The following is a 16,059-nucleotide window of genomic DNA, read 5'->3' on the forward strand; positions in this document are numbered from 1 at the left end:
CCAGAGATAATTTAGAAGACTTCAGGAAAAGGTCGGTCTGACTCGGGCAAAAGGGAGGCCCAGCGCAGGGCAGCAACCCAGCGCCGAGGGGGTCGGGGCAAGTCAGCAGGAGCTGCGGGCCACAGCCGAACAACTGAGGCTCACGGAACCTGGTTCAAAAATCTGGTGGCCAAGAAGGACAGTGGAAAAACCTACCTGCACCGCCGAGAGGGCCACGAACGGCGGGATCAGACGCCGGGGTCCGGCGCCTGGCTGGCCGAGCACAATCAGACAGGAAGTGCAGGGCGGGGCATCTCCACACACCATAAAGGCCTCAGAGTAAAAGCCCGGTCACACAGCACCTATACCCCTGCACAAGAAGCCCAAAACAGGGACCCTGGTGCCCCCAGAGCAGACCTCAACTTAAAGAATAAATAAATAGGCTGCAATAATGAGTAAGAAGCAAAAAAGAGCCCTCTCCATTGAGAGCTTCTGTATCAATAGGGAAGAAGCCAACACAAACTCAGATGAGGACAATAGCCTCAAATTGGCTACATCTGAAGCCTCACAAGGGAAGGTGAATTGGTCGCAAGAACAAAAAGCCTTCCTGGAAGAGCTCAAAAAGGATTTTAAAAATCAATTGCAAGAGGTAGAAGAAAACATGGGGAGAGAAATGAAAGCAAAACAAAAAAACTATGAAAAAAGAATCAGCAGCTTGGAAAAGGAAGCTGATGAAAACAAAGCCTTAAAAAATTCATTTGGCCAAATGGAAAAAAAGCTGCATAATATCACTGAAGAAAACAATACCTTAAAAAATTCACTTAGCCAAATGGAAAAAAAGGTGCATAATCTCACTGAAGAAAACAGTACCTTAAAAAATTCACTTAGCCAAATGGAAAAAAAGGTGCATAATCTCACTGAAGAAAACAATGCCTTAAAAATTAAAGTGGGACAGTTGGAAGATAAGGAATCCATGAGACACCAAGAATCAGTCAAGCAGAATAAAAAAAATGAAAAAATAGAAGAAAATGTGAAATACCTCATTGGAAAGACAACTGATCTGGAAAACAGATCGAGGAGAGACAATTTGAGAATCATTGGACTACCTGAAAGCCATGACCAGAAAAAGAATCTAGATACCATATTCCAGGAAATTATTAAGGAGAACTGCCCTGATATCATAGAATCAGAGGATAAAATCATCATTGAAAGAATCCATCGATCACCTCCTGAAAGAGACCCCAAAAGGAAAACTCCAAGGAATATTGTAGCCAAATTCCAGAATTATCAGGTGAAGGAGAAAATACTCCAAGCAGCCAGAAAGAAGCAATTTAAATATCATGGAGCCACAGTCAGGATTGCTCAGGACCTGGCAGCTTCAACATTAAAGGACCGCAAGGCTTGGAATATGATATTCCGGAAGGCAAAGGAGATTGGATTGCAGCCAAGAATCTATTACCCAGCAAAAATGTGCATTTTCTTTCAGGGGAAAAGATGGACATTTAATGACATTGGGGACTTTCAATCTTTCCTGGTGAAAAGACCAGAACTGAATAGAAAATTTGATCTCAACATACAAGACTCGAGAAGTTTAAAAAGGTAAACAGAGGGGAAAAAAAAAGTTACCCTATTAGGTTAAACTGTTTATATCCCTACACAGGAAGATAATACTCATAACTCTTAAGAACTGTAAATGTATTTGGGCAGAGAGAAGGACTTTATATAGAGGGTATAAATATAAATTGTCTTTGATGTGATGATACAAAAGAATTAAGGGGATAAAAAGGGAGTCTATGGGGAGGAGAGGAAAGGGGAGGTGGAATGGGATGAATTATATCATATGAAGAGGTGGAAAAAAACCTATTATAATAGAGGGAAAGAAAGGAGGGGGGAACATGGTTTCAACCCCATTCTCATTAGATTTGACCCAAAGAGGGAATAAGATATACGTTCATTGGGATAAAGAAACTTAACTCATTCTTTAGGGAAACAAAAGGGGAAGGGAAAGGGGGGGGACTGATATAAGGGAGGACAAAAGCAAGGGAGAAAAGGGTAAAGAAAAGAGAGGGGGGTGATAAAAAGGGAGGGCAGATTGGGGGAGGCAGGGGTAAGAAGTAAAACATCGGTGAGGAGGAATAGGGTGAAAGAAGGGGGGAAAAGTACAAAGGGGGTAAATAGAATGGAGGGGAATAGACAGTCAGTAATAATAACTGTGAATGTGAATGGGATGAACTCTGCTATAAAACAGAAGCGAATTGCAGAGTGGATTAAAAACCAGAACCCTACAACATGCTGTTTACAAGAAACACATTTGAAGCAGAGAGATACACACAGAATAAACGTAAAAGGCTGGAGCAGAATATATTATGCCTCAGCTAAAGTAAAAAAGGCAGGGGTAGCAATCCTTATCTCAGACAAAGTGCAGGCAAAAATAGATCTCATTAAAAGAGATAAGGAAGGAAATTACATCTTACTTAAAGGTACTATAGATAATGAAGTAATATCAATATTGAATATGTATGCGCCAAGTGGTATAGCATCCAAGTTCTTAGAGGAGAAGTTAAATGAGTTACAAGAGGAATTAGATAGTAATACTATACTAGTGGGGGATCTGAATCTCCCCCTCTCAGAATTAGATAAATCTAGCCAAAAAATAAATAAGAAAGAAGTGAAAGAGGTGAATAGATTACTAGAAAAGTTAGACATGATAGATGTCTGGAGAAAATTGAATGGGGATAGAAAGGAATATACCTTTTTCTCAGCAGTACATGGCACATTTTCAAAAATTGACCATGTATTAGGGCACAAAAACATCATAGTCAAATGTAGAAAGGCAGAAATAGTAAATGCATCCTTCTCAGATCATGATGCAATAAAAATTACATGTAAGAAAGAGCCAGGGAAAAGTAGAATGAAAATCAATTGGAAACTAAATAATTTCATTCTAAAGAATGAATGGGCCAAACAAGAAATCATAGAAACAATCAATAACTTTATCCAAGAGAATGACAATAATGAGACAACATACCAAAATCTATGGGATGCAGCCAAAGCAGTGCTTAGGGGAAAATTTATAGCTCTAAATGCTTACATGAGTAAGAAAGAGAAAGAGGAGATTAATGAATTGGGCATGCAACTTAAAAAGCTAGAAAAAGAACAAATTAGAAATCCCCAATTAGACACTAAATTAGAGATCCTGAAAATTAAAGGAGAAATCAATAATATTGAAAGCAAAAAAACTATAGAATTAATCAATAAAACTAAGAGCTGGTTTTATGAAAAAACCAATAAAATAGATAAAATATTGGTTAATTTGATTAAAAAAAAGAAAGAAGAAAACCAAATTACCAGTATCAAAAATGAAAAGGGTGATGTTACCACCAATGAAGTGGAAATTAAAGCAATAATTAGGAAATATTTTTCCCAACTGTATGCCAATAAATTTGACAATCTAAATGAAATGGATGAATATTTACAAAAATACAAACTGCCCAGGTTAACTGAAGAGGAAATAAAATCCTTAAATAAACCCATATTAGAAAAAGAAATTGAACAAGCTATTAATGAACTCCCTAAGAAAAAATCCCCAGGGCCAGATGGGTTTACGGGTGAATTTTACCAAACATTTAAAGAACAATTAATTCCAATATTATACAAATTATTTGGAAAAATAGGTGAAGAAGGAGTTCTACCAAATTCGTTTTATGACACAAATATGGTGGTGATACCAAAACCAGGCAAAGCAAAAACAGAGAAAGAAAATTATAGACCAATCTCCCTAATGAATATTGATGCTAAAATCTTAAATAAGATATTAGCAAGGAGATTACAGCAAGTGATCACCAGGATAATACACTATGACCAGGTGGGATTTATACCAGGAATGCAGGGCTGGTTCAACATTAGGAAAACTATTAACATAATCAACCACATCAATAAGAAAACCAACCAAAATCATATGATTATCTCAATAGATGCAGAGAAAGCTTTTGACAAAGTACAGCACCCATTCCTAATAAAAACACTAGAGAGTTTAGGAATAGGGGGAGCTTTCCTTAGAATAATAAACAGTATCTACCTAAAGCCATCAGCAAGTATTATATGCAATGGAGATAAATTAGAGGCCTTCCCAATAAGATCAGGGGTGAAACAGGGATGTCCATTATCACCCCTATTATTTAATATTGTCCTAGAAATGTTAGCTTTAGCAATCAGAGAAGAGAAAGGAATTAAAGGAATTAGAATAGGCAAGGAGGAAACAAAACTATCACTCTTTGCAGATGATATGATGGTATACTTAAGGAATCCTCGAGAATCAAGTCAAAAATTACTTGAAACAATTAACAACTTTAGCAAAGTAGCAGGATATAAAATAAATCCACATAAATCATCAGCATTTCTATACATGACCAACAAAGTCCAGCAGCAAGAGATAGAAAGAGAAATTCCATTTAAAGTAACGGTAGGTAATATAAAATACTTGGGAGTCTACTTGCCAAGACAAACCCAGGAACTCTATGAACACAACTACCAAACACTCTTCACACAAATCAAATCAGATCTAAATAATTGGAAAGATATCAATTGCTCATGGATAGGCAGAGCTAATATAGTAAAAATGACAATACTGCCTAAATTAATTTACTTATTCAGTGCCATACCAATCAGGCTACCTAAAAATTATTTTATACAGCTAGAAAAAATAATAACAAAATTCATCTGGAAAAACAAAAAAATCAAGAATATCCAGGGAAATAATGAAAAAAAATTCACAGGAAGGTGGGTTAGCGGTACCAAACCTGGAGCTTTACTATAAAGCGGCAGTCATCAAAACTATCTGGTACTGGCTAAAAAATAGAGTGGTAGATCAATGGAATAGGCTAGGCTCAGGAAATGCAGTAGTAAGTGACACTAGTAATGTAGTGTTTGATAAACCCAAAGACTCCAGCTTCTGGGATAGGAACTCAGTATTTGACAAAAACTGCTGGGAAAACTGGAAGATAGTATGGCAGAAATTAGGCTTAGACCAACATCTTACACCTTATACTAAAAAAAGGTCAAAATGGATACATGATTTAGACATAAGAGGTGATACCATAGGTAAATTAGGAGAGAAAGGAATAGTGTACCTATCAGATCTTTGGAAAGGAGAACAGTTTTTGACCAAACATGAGATAGAGTATATTATAAAATGCAAAGTGGATGATTTTGATTATATTAAATTAAAAAATTTTTGTACAAACAGAAGCAATGCATCCAAAATTGGAAGGGAGGCAGAAAGCTGGGAAACAATTTTTGAGGCCAGTGCTTCTGATAAAGGCCTCATCTCTAAAATATATAGGGAATTAAATCAAATTTATAAGAATCCAAGTCATTCCCCAATTGAGAAATGGTCAAAGGATATGAACAGGCAGTTTTCTGATGAAGAAACCAAAGCTATCTATTCCCATATGAAAAAATGCTCTAAATCTCTAATGATTAGAGAGATGCAAATTAAAACAACTCTGAGGTACCACCTGACACCTATCAGATTGGCTAAAATGACAAAAAAGGAAGATAATAAATGTTGGAGAGGCTGTGGGAAAATTGGAACACTAATGCATTGTTGGTGGAGCTGTGAGCTGATCCAACCATTCTGGAGAGCAATTTGGAATTATGCCCAAAGGGCAATAAAGCTGTGCATACCCTTTGACCCAGCAATCCCACTTTTGGGTCTTTTGCCCAAAGAAATCATGGAAGGGGGAAAGGGACCCACATGTACAAAAATATTTATAGCTGCTCTTTACGTGGTAGCAAGGAATTGGAAGTTGAGGGGGTGCCCATCAATTGGGGAATGGCTGGACAAGTTGTGGTATATGAATACAATGGAATACTATTGTGCTGTAAGAAATGATGAGCAGGAAGAGTTCAGAGAAACCTGGAGGGTCTTACGTGAGCTGATGATGAGTGAGATGAGCAGAACCAGAAGAACATTGTACACAGTATCATCAACATTGAGTGTTGACCTACTGTGATGGACTATATTCTTCTCACCAATGCAATGGTACAGAAGAGTTCCAGGGAACTCATGATAGAAGAGGATCTCCAAATCCAAGAAAAAAAAAGAAAGAAAGAACTGTGGAGTATAGATGCTGATTGAACCATATTATTTCTTTTGTTTTGGGTGCTGTTGTTTTTTTTTTCTATTTTGAGGTTTTGCATCACTGCTCTGATTCTTTCTCTTGTAACAGGATTAATGCAGAAATAGGATTAATGTTATTATGTGTATATATATGTGTGTGTATATATATATATATATCTATATGTAGAGAGATATATAGATATAACCTATATCAGATTACCCGCTGTCTAGGGGAGGGGGGAGGGAGGGGAGAGAGGGAGAAAAATCTGAAATTGTAAAGCATGTATAAACAAAAGTTGAGAACTATCTTTACATGTAACGGAAAAAATAAAATATCTCATAAAAAAAAAAAGAGTTGGTAATGAAATTAGGACAATAGAAGAATGAATTATAAAGAAAATTCACAACTTGGAACAAGAGGTACAAAACCTTGCCCTAGCAACAAACTCCTTTAAAACTAGGAGGAATTGGGGCAGCTGGGTGATTCAGTGGATAGAGCCCTGGCCCTGGATTCAGGAGGACCTGAGTTCAAATCTGGACTCATACACTTAACACTTACTAGCTGTGTGACACTGGGCAAGTCACTTAACGCCAATTGCCTCACCAAAAAAAACCCAAAACAAAACACTAGAAGGAATCAAATAGGAGCCAATGATTTCATAAGAAAATTATATATATATATATATATATATATATATGTTTGTGTATACATATATGCACACATGTGTGTGTACAGTAAGTAAAGAGCTATCTTCTTTCATTTAAAAAATAAGTTTCATTGATGCCTTTTGTTTTTTATATCACCCAAATTTCCTTTTGTGTACATCCTTTCCCCCTCCCAGAGATTTATTCCATACAATGAATTATTTTTAAATGAACAAAAGAGGAAGAGAAAAATAACAAAAGCTGGCCAATAAGTAAAAAACAAATTGACACTATGTGCAAGGAACCACACTTGCTTATAATTTTCCATATCTTAATTTTTTTCTTATTCAGTTGAGAAAGACACACACATGATACAGACCTAAATCATGATACTTTGTTCTTTACAGAGCAATCTTAGATGCTGGAGAAGTCATTTAGTCTTTATGTCCAGCCATGTCTTTGTTCTTAATGAAGAGCTGGACTTATTAGAAACAGTAAAAATAATAGTAGATAGTGATGACTTTGGCTTTGTAGTTAAAAGGATCTAGGTTCAAGTGAACAAGTCACTCTCTAAGGGTTCTCTAGAAATACACTATGATTTCTTGTAACAAAGAATAATCCTGTGCCTTAAGCAACAAAAATGACAATAATAATTTGAAAACTACTATTACAAGTTATAGATTAGTTACTAATATATATCAGTATAGGAAATTTCCACTCCTGGAATTCCCTATGCTAATGAAAATAGAGGCATGGATTTGCTGATGATGATTTTAAAACCGATAATACTAGATTCCTTTATTTAAAAACAACTCCATGTTTATAGTTTGTCATTTGTTCTCTAAGAATCTACAAAAGGTGGCTAGAAAGCAATTGAAAAGTTAAGATGAAGATGATCATAATTTGCTTTAAACCTGCAATTGATCTCAAAGCTCTTACCCACACTAATGCTATGAACTAATGAATTGAGGAGATATAGTATTGTGTAGTTAATAAGGATTGTAAGTCACAGAACCTGTTGTTGTCTTCCCAACTTAATTGCTATCTTATCAAATGAATTTAAGTAAACTATCAGTTTCACTGTGTTGTAAAATAGGCTCATATCCTCATTTTTTCAGGATATTATTGATAGATGGTAAATATTTTGTTCACTGGAGATTAGGGCTCTGGTTGCTAATGACCTAGAGATGAAAGACTTTCCAACCCAATTATAGCCTCCTTTTCTATCCAGTTCTTCTCTGAATACATTTTTATTAATAAACCATACTTTCATGTATATTATAAGACCATGCCAGGAATTTAAAATGAACTAGATACCACTCCCCAATTGCTTATATATTTTATGAGATTATTCATTGGTTTTGAATGAGTTTGTTTACAGAACTCTATGAATCCCAAAAGTAAAAATATATATGGGAGGAAATGACATCATTAGTACCATAATCAAATACAGAAAAGCACACTTTAAAAGGATCTCATCTTTTAACCAAGATGATATTCTGTCAGCTTTTGAGGCAGTAAGACCAAGATCTCTACTGTTCCAAATAAGCAATAAGATAACTTGGTAAGAGAAACTGTATGAACCCCAAATAAAATTGCATCCAAACATGAAAACCAGTTTTGTTAGAGGAAGTTCTGTAATGCTTGTGAAGCACTTACTGCATTTTTTAACTCAATCTCAAGATCTTTTTTCTAGAAAATGGATTTTTAAAAGTATATGAGCATTTTATAGGCAATGAAATATTTTAGTCTGAAAGCATACTCAAGGTTACTGTTAATTATGGCTCCCTTTTCTTAGATTGTTAGAAATTATAGAGTGGGTTAAAAATAGAATATTTTGGTACATGCCATGATTTAACCTCTTAGATAGTGTTCCCTTGACTTCAAGTCTCTTTTTAATGAGTTCTGCACATCTATGAGTCCTCAAGTTATGGAAGAGTGAATATGTCTATCCACAAGTGCACTACATACTGAATAAGGAGGCATTTTAAATGGTAATATATGTAATGTGTACTTTAGAAATGCATCCTCTGATAAAAAAAAAAGATTGTTTGGAGTGGATACTGATTAGACTACATAGAAGAGCTTATTTATATTTTAGGTAAAACCATTAAAGTACCAACATGTACTGCATGCTACATAAAACAGTATGTTATATATTATTTTTTCAGTCTTCTTTATTCTGCAATCTTGAACTTAGCTAACGTATAAATGAAGGGAACTTCTTTTCAGATATTTTGTCCCTTTTACATTTGAAAAGTAGATAATACTTTAATACATGAAAGGTCGTATTTGTATTTTAAAGGGAAAAAAATCACATATTGTCAGAATTGGAAAGACCTCAGGAGCTCCCTAGCCTAACTCATACTTAACTGACTGAGAATCCCAGCCACAGAATCCAAATGGACACTTGGCTTTTACTTAGAAGGACTCTGATGTTACTTAGTTCTACCCTGAAAAGGTAGAAGAAGAAGGAAAGGAAAGTGGCACGAGGAAGAGTGAGCAGGTAAAAAGGAGAAAGAGTGGGAGAGAATAAAGAGGGAAGAGAGAGAAGACAGAATGGAGAGGGAAGAGAAAGATAAGAGGGAAAGGATGGAGGAGAGACACAGAAATAGAGACAGGGAAACCAATCAGAGAAAAAAAGGATTTGTACCAGCAAAAGTCATTCCAGTCAGTGCTAAAAGTCAAGAAGCATATACTCTGAAATAAGCACAAGAAGGGAGATAAATCTGATATTGCTTCACTTGGCTCAATTCCTGTATGTCTCACATACTATAAACATCTCACCATGCTGAGTGTGATGCTATAATTCTCTCTACATTATACCCATAGCCTATTCATGCTGTTTAATCAGGTCGAGTTAATGTGAGGGATATCCTTAGTGGTCCTTCAGAGCATACTCAGTTAACTAGAATGCTGCTGTTGTGTGCTCCCCTTGATGTCTTTGTGTCTTCTATTGCTTTAAGGTGAAGCAGGAAGAAGGTGCAGTTAGTGGTGGTGAAGCTATCAACCTTCAATACAATCACAGTTATGCATAAAACTTTCAGGAGTATTGTTTCCTGCTGGTTCTAAGTCTATTCCTTTCTCTAAATAGAAGTACTGCTTGTTACTCCTCTTCTGGCTACCTAGCTTAGCTAGCTGTTGTAAAAAATAAAGTTTTCAATCATTAATGAATAGCCACCATCTCAGATCTATCTGTTCTCTGATACAGATTGTCTTCTTTTAAAACCTAACCTCTTTTAAAACAAAGAAACAAAAAATTGTGTAAAACACTAGATTAAATGTTATGGGTTCTTTAAGGCATTTTCAAGGTTAATTTTAATAATTACATGTATGTATATATACACACACATATAATATACACACGTGTGTGTGTATGTGTGTGTGTGTGTGTGTGTAACTAGACATAAAATCTTCAGATGTTGGGAATGAGCTTGGAGAGATTCTGGGTCTTAGGACTACTCAGAGAATACTGAAGTGCTATTGGAATTAGTATTTTTTGTTTTAGCCCCATAGAAGTTTTGGGCACAGGAGTTCCTATCAGAGGTGATCCACTCAGAAATAGAAGGGGCATGTAACACCAACAAAGCAACTAAATTCCTAGTATCTAGTAAAGGTAATAAGAAGAATTGATGATATCCCAACAAGAGTTTCCAGATAGTTACCTTCCCATAGGTGAAGCAGAGAAGTCTTGTGTTGCTCACTTAGCTCTTCTCTATTCAGTGTTTTTTTTTTATATATCTGTGGGTCCTTATTAAAGAATGCTGCAGAGGCATTTCAGGTCACACAAAAATGACATTTATTATATGAATTCATTCAAATAGTTATCGACCACCTTCAGTCTGCTGGAAACTGCACTAGGGAAATTTGGGAAAAAACAAGAGAAGAGAGTTCAAGTTCGTAGTTTGAAGTAGCTTATGATTTTCTTGGAAAGACCAAGCTTTTATTCCATATGTAAAGAAAGTCATAAGATGCAGAATCAGAATTTAGGAAATCAGATTTGCACCACAAATAGATTAGCTTGGTCTTTTGGGGAGACGCAATGTCTATAGTTGTGAAAGGTTGAGAAATGGGAGAGGATAAAGAGTTGATGAAAGGCCTTGAATTCAAGGTTGATACATTTAGATAAGAAATAGGAAAAATACAAAAACTTCTACAGAGTAAAGCCATCACTTACATTGAATCACAACATACCCTGTAGTCTGGGAGACTATAAAGCTAGGGAAATTGGTAGATAGAACAGATTCTTTGCAGCCTTCTCACAACACATTTCTTCATAAAGTTGAAAAGATGCACTAAGGGTGAACCTTTAGGGTAGAGGTCCTTAAGCTAGGGTCTGTGAATTTGTTTTATTAATTTGATCTAACATTTCAACAACTGTATTTCATTAAAATTGGTTTCCTTTTTTATCCTATGTAATATATTTTGTTAATTTAAGAACATTCTTCTGAATAGTCACAGGCTTCACCAAACAAACAAAGAGGACCAGTACACAGACAAAAAAGGTTAAGAAACTATGCTATAGGGCTTGGTTTCAGCTTTTTTTTATCATGATTGCTTTGATTTGAGGGGAGATATGAGATGTGGGGATGGTCATTGTTGATGATGGAGGGGGGGCAGAGTTAACAAGGAAACTTCACCACAGTATTTTCAATAGCCTCTAAATGTATTGATTAGTATCTACTTTTGATTTCTCTCAAGCTTCCAACACTTCCAATACTACTTCCCACCCACCATCATACTTGAATATTCCTCATGTTGAAAAGAAGACAGATGTGTCTCTATCCATTGTAATATGTATTTACCAGGTAAGATATTAAGATTTACCAATAACTGGCATTTCACTCATTGATTAAATCTACTATTGCCATACTAGCCAGCCAAAGGTGAGTTAGCCAACATAATAATGATACTATGCAAATAAGAGAATTTAACAAATAACTCACAAAACATAGCTATTGGGCATTTGAACACATGTTCCCAAAGGGTTACAATGAGTATGCCTTGTTCAGCTTGGCAATGTGAATTTTCTTCTACCCAATGTGGCAAAGTCTGACTTCATTATACACATGCTATTCCTGGTGAATTGAAAAGAAGTTTCAGGGATATGTCACCATTATTAATCACTGTCTCTATTGTCAAAAGCTATTTGCAGATATTTTATTCTATTCTATCTAAAAATTATTCTGATGTATTTATGGTTTGCTTTTTTTTTGGTTCTATAATTTGGTACATGAAAATGGCGCACTACAAATCAGTGAATAGCAAAAGTAATAATTTGCCCATACAAATTAGACTCTGATGTACTATTCTCTAATGCCTCTCATATTAGGCTTCTTGGCTACTACTGCAGATTTTTTGAGATGTGCAAAGAAAATTGCAGCTATTTAAAATAACCTACAGAAGGAGAATGATAGGCAATATCCAGCCTGCCTTATCCTTTTACATTTCAGCAGCCTCGTTGCCAAGGAAACCACTTGGGACTTTAGGGAAATTTGTGGATATTTAAAATGGTATGTGCCTCTACATAGATGCTTACATGCCTAGTCCATATTACAAAATGCAAAAGCTTTCAGCACTGCAATATTAAGGCTGGAATTTCAATGCTTGCAGTTGGGAAATGTAAAATACAAGGGTTTATTCACTAGATTTCAAAGTCTAAGATGTATATATATATATATATGTGTATACATATACATATATATATATACATATATATGTGTGGGTGTGTGTGTGTGTATGCATATATGTATATAAAGAGAAAGAGATTACTAGTTAGACTGAACTGTACAAAAAACAAAGCAACCTGATATAAGCCTGATGAGTAAACATTGCAATATAAATTTCACACTTTCTGTTTGTATTTTTCAGTTCGCCATTTACATGGCTTCTCTATTTGGCAATTAAAAATTCCCTAGATGCATTTCAGTTTATAGAAGGTAAAGGGGAAAGCAGATGGGCTCTTTGCTAAGGCTCTACTAGAAATGATCTAGATACCATGATAGCAGATCTATGAAATGCAGCCATTGATTCTGTGGTTTAAACGTGAACAATTAAAAGACTGAAGCATGGTGGATTTCTAATAAAGGTCTGGCACATAGTTAGCACTTGGTAAATACTTATGATGGACTGATTGAATGACTGAATTTCTGCATTCTCTGATTTTGATCCAGAGTAGACTGTTGGCCCCATCTATCAGGAATCTTGACTGCAGCTGTACTCAGAAAGACCTGGCCACAGGAGAGGAAGCATTTGTAAAGAAGGCCCTGCAAGAAATATTTTGAAACATAATATGGCCAATTTTCCAACCCATGCATCAGAGACTGGATAATCATAGACCTTTGGAGAGTTATTTTGACTGAGTGGAAAACTCAATAGCTCCCCAGGTCTGAGTTGGAAGCAGCCTGGATTTGCTTACAGTTCTTCTCCTTTAGTATCTGGCTATTTAGGAACTTTGTGTATCATTCCCCACACAAATCCCAATGTATTACTCAAAGAAAAATCCCCCACTCTGTTATTATGTAGAAAGGCAACAAGACAGAGAGGATAAAGAGATGTCCTTGAAAGCAGGAAGACCTGGATTTAGGTCCTGACCTTGACATATACCGCTTGTGTGATCTTGGGCAGGACCCTAAATTTCTCAGTGCCCCAAACAACTCCCTAAGACTATAAGTCACAGAGTTGCTGATCAGGAGTTCCTTCATTAGAAATTCCCTATAATGAAATCAGAGGCAAGTCCTATTAAAAAAAAAAAGAAAGAAAGAAATGCTTTTCTGGAAATCTACAGGATTTCCAACCGAGATACAGAAGAGAGAGGCAGTGTAAATCCATGATGGAAACACTGGATGTAGAATCAGATGGCTCTTGGTTTGAATCTGATTTCTGCTCCTTACCATCTGTATGACCATGGCTATTTAATCTCCTGGATCTCAATTTCTTCATCTGTGAATGAGAGAATTAGACAAGATGATCCTAAAAATCCTTTCCCATTTGGAATCCTGAAATTGATTTTGTTATTTGCAGATTCCTGGGCTACAAATCAGCATTTTTTCCCTGCTTCCTTTGATGGGGGGCAATCAACAAATGCCAAAATCCATTAGCATTTCTAGTAGGTTCCTACTATATTCAGAGCATTGGGATAGCTACTGGAGATAATCCAAAGTGAAAAATAAGACAAAGTTCTCACCTTCATGGAGCTTATGGTTTCCTAAGAAGCTCAAGATAGGGACTGTAACTCATATTTCACTGGCATCGATAACCATAATGTAGTCCAGCACCTTTTTTAATAGACTGAAAGAAGCACCTGGGGTACTAAGCGACTTACACACGGCCAAGACCAGATTTCCAGCCACTCTTCACCATTGGCCCTCTAGGATCAGAAACACACATATTTTGTACCATACACAATAAGAGACACTAAATGTATTAGATCAAAAATAAAATGGCAAGTAAAGCCTAAGGGGAAAGGTTGTTACTGACAGAGGGAATGAGGGAAGCAATTATGGCAGAGGTAATCTTTGGTCTGGTCTTACAAGGTTGGACAAAATTGGTGAAGGAGGATAGTAAAATTTTCAGAAAAAAAAATGTTAGTAAATTCTAAGGGCTGGAAAACTGCAGGTCCTGTTAAAAAAAAAACACAAGAATAGTTTGTTGTTACTGAAATGTAGTTTGTGGAGGAACATAATATGGTATAATAATAGACAAATAGGGTGGCAAGGCAGTATCAGAAACATACTCACCCTGTTTCTCCTACAGTAAAAGACAAGAATTCTATGGATCTGTTCTTATGATACTGTGGAGGTTATACCAACAAGTAAATGCTCAGTTTATCAGGGTTGTGTGTGTTCATATGAAACAGCTGATGACCTTACTGCTGTTCTTACTTCAGACCATAGGCTAAAATGCAGCTAGTAGCACTAAGAATTATAGTTATGTGAGTGTGAGTTGTGGGATTGGAGAAAGGACTTGGTGCCAGAAGGATAATTCAGATTCCTTATGCACTAGCAGAATCTGGATATTAGTCCATTACTAACTGTGTAGCTATGGGCAATCATGGCAATCATGGACAATCAAATCTACTTCTTTGAGTCATAATTTCTTCATCTATATATTTCCTCACGGGGTTGTTATATGTTAAAAAAGCATTTTGTAAACTTTAACACACCATATAAATATGCACTTTTGTTGCCAAAATTATTATCATCAATATCATTATATGTTCTGTCCAGTATCTCTACTCCTCAATTTATTAGGGTTGAGTAGGGCAATGGCATTGGATCTCAACTATGCTAACAGCTGTAATTTTCAAGATTGAGACTAGGAGGAAACTTCCCCTTGCAACTATTAGTAACTTCTTCCACTTTTTGCATGGGTTTCACATGCTTTATTCAGAGTCAAAGGCTTCATTTACTGACTCAGTATAGGGTTGCCTTACCCTTCTTCTTTGGAGAATTGGTTATTATTTTGTAGTCTTGCTATGTATGCTCTGAAATGTAGGTAGGCATTATACTAATGGAACTTTTCGTAAGTCTTTGGTCTGTGATTTAATGTGGCTCATGAACTTTTTTTCTAAGGGATTTTTTTTCTACTGGGACATTTTCTAATGCCCCATTTTAGATGGTAATAATTTGAAATAGAACAGAAGAATCAACTGGTCACAATTGGTACAAATAATAGAAGCTTTATTTATAACTGCCTTGCATTGGATAAGAATTTGAAAAAAAATCATTCTATTTTGTGTTTTTGTAAATCTATTTTATCTAATAAGATAAACTGATCACATCATTCCTATTCTTGGTTAACTCCAGTGCTTCTCTATTGCCTCTAAAATAAAAATAGAATTCCACTGTTTAGTTTTTAAAGTATTTCACGTCCTGACACTTACCCTATCCTTCCAATCTCAATGCAAATTACTCCCCTTTCCCTTTATACTCTGTACAGGTTCATATATGTACTTGTCTTTCTTGTTAGAATATAAACTCTTTGAGGGCAAGTACTATTTCATTCTTTATATTTTTATTCCCATCACTCAGTACATCAGCAGTCATCACTTAATCAATTATTGTTGATTGATTTCCTCTAATTAATTTCACTGACATACACTGGCTTATCAATGTCAAAGTTAGGGTGAGTGTGGTGCCACATCAGGCTTTCTTTTGGAACCAAAATCTCAACATTGTTTGGCAGCACAAGGGCTCCATCTGACATTGCCTTTTATCTTGGCTTCACAAATTCCTTGGGTATCCATGTCCCTGCCTTTTCTTTTACCTCTTTTCTTCTTACCCAGATCTCTCTACAGAAAGGGAAATAGCTTT

Source organism: Dromiciops gliroides, chromosome 1, assembly GCF_019393635.1.
Source record: "Dromiciops gliroides isolate mDroGli1 chromosome 1, mDroGli1.pri, whole genome shotgun sequence".
NCBI classification, from domain to species: Eukaryota; Metazoa; Chordata; class Mammalia; order Microbiotheria; family Microbiotheriidae; genus Dromiciops; species Dromiciops gliroides.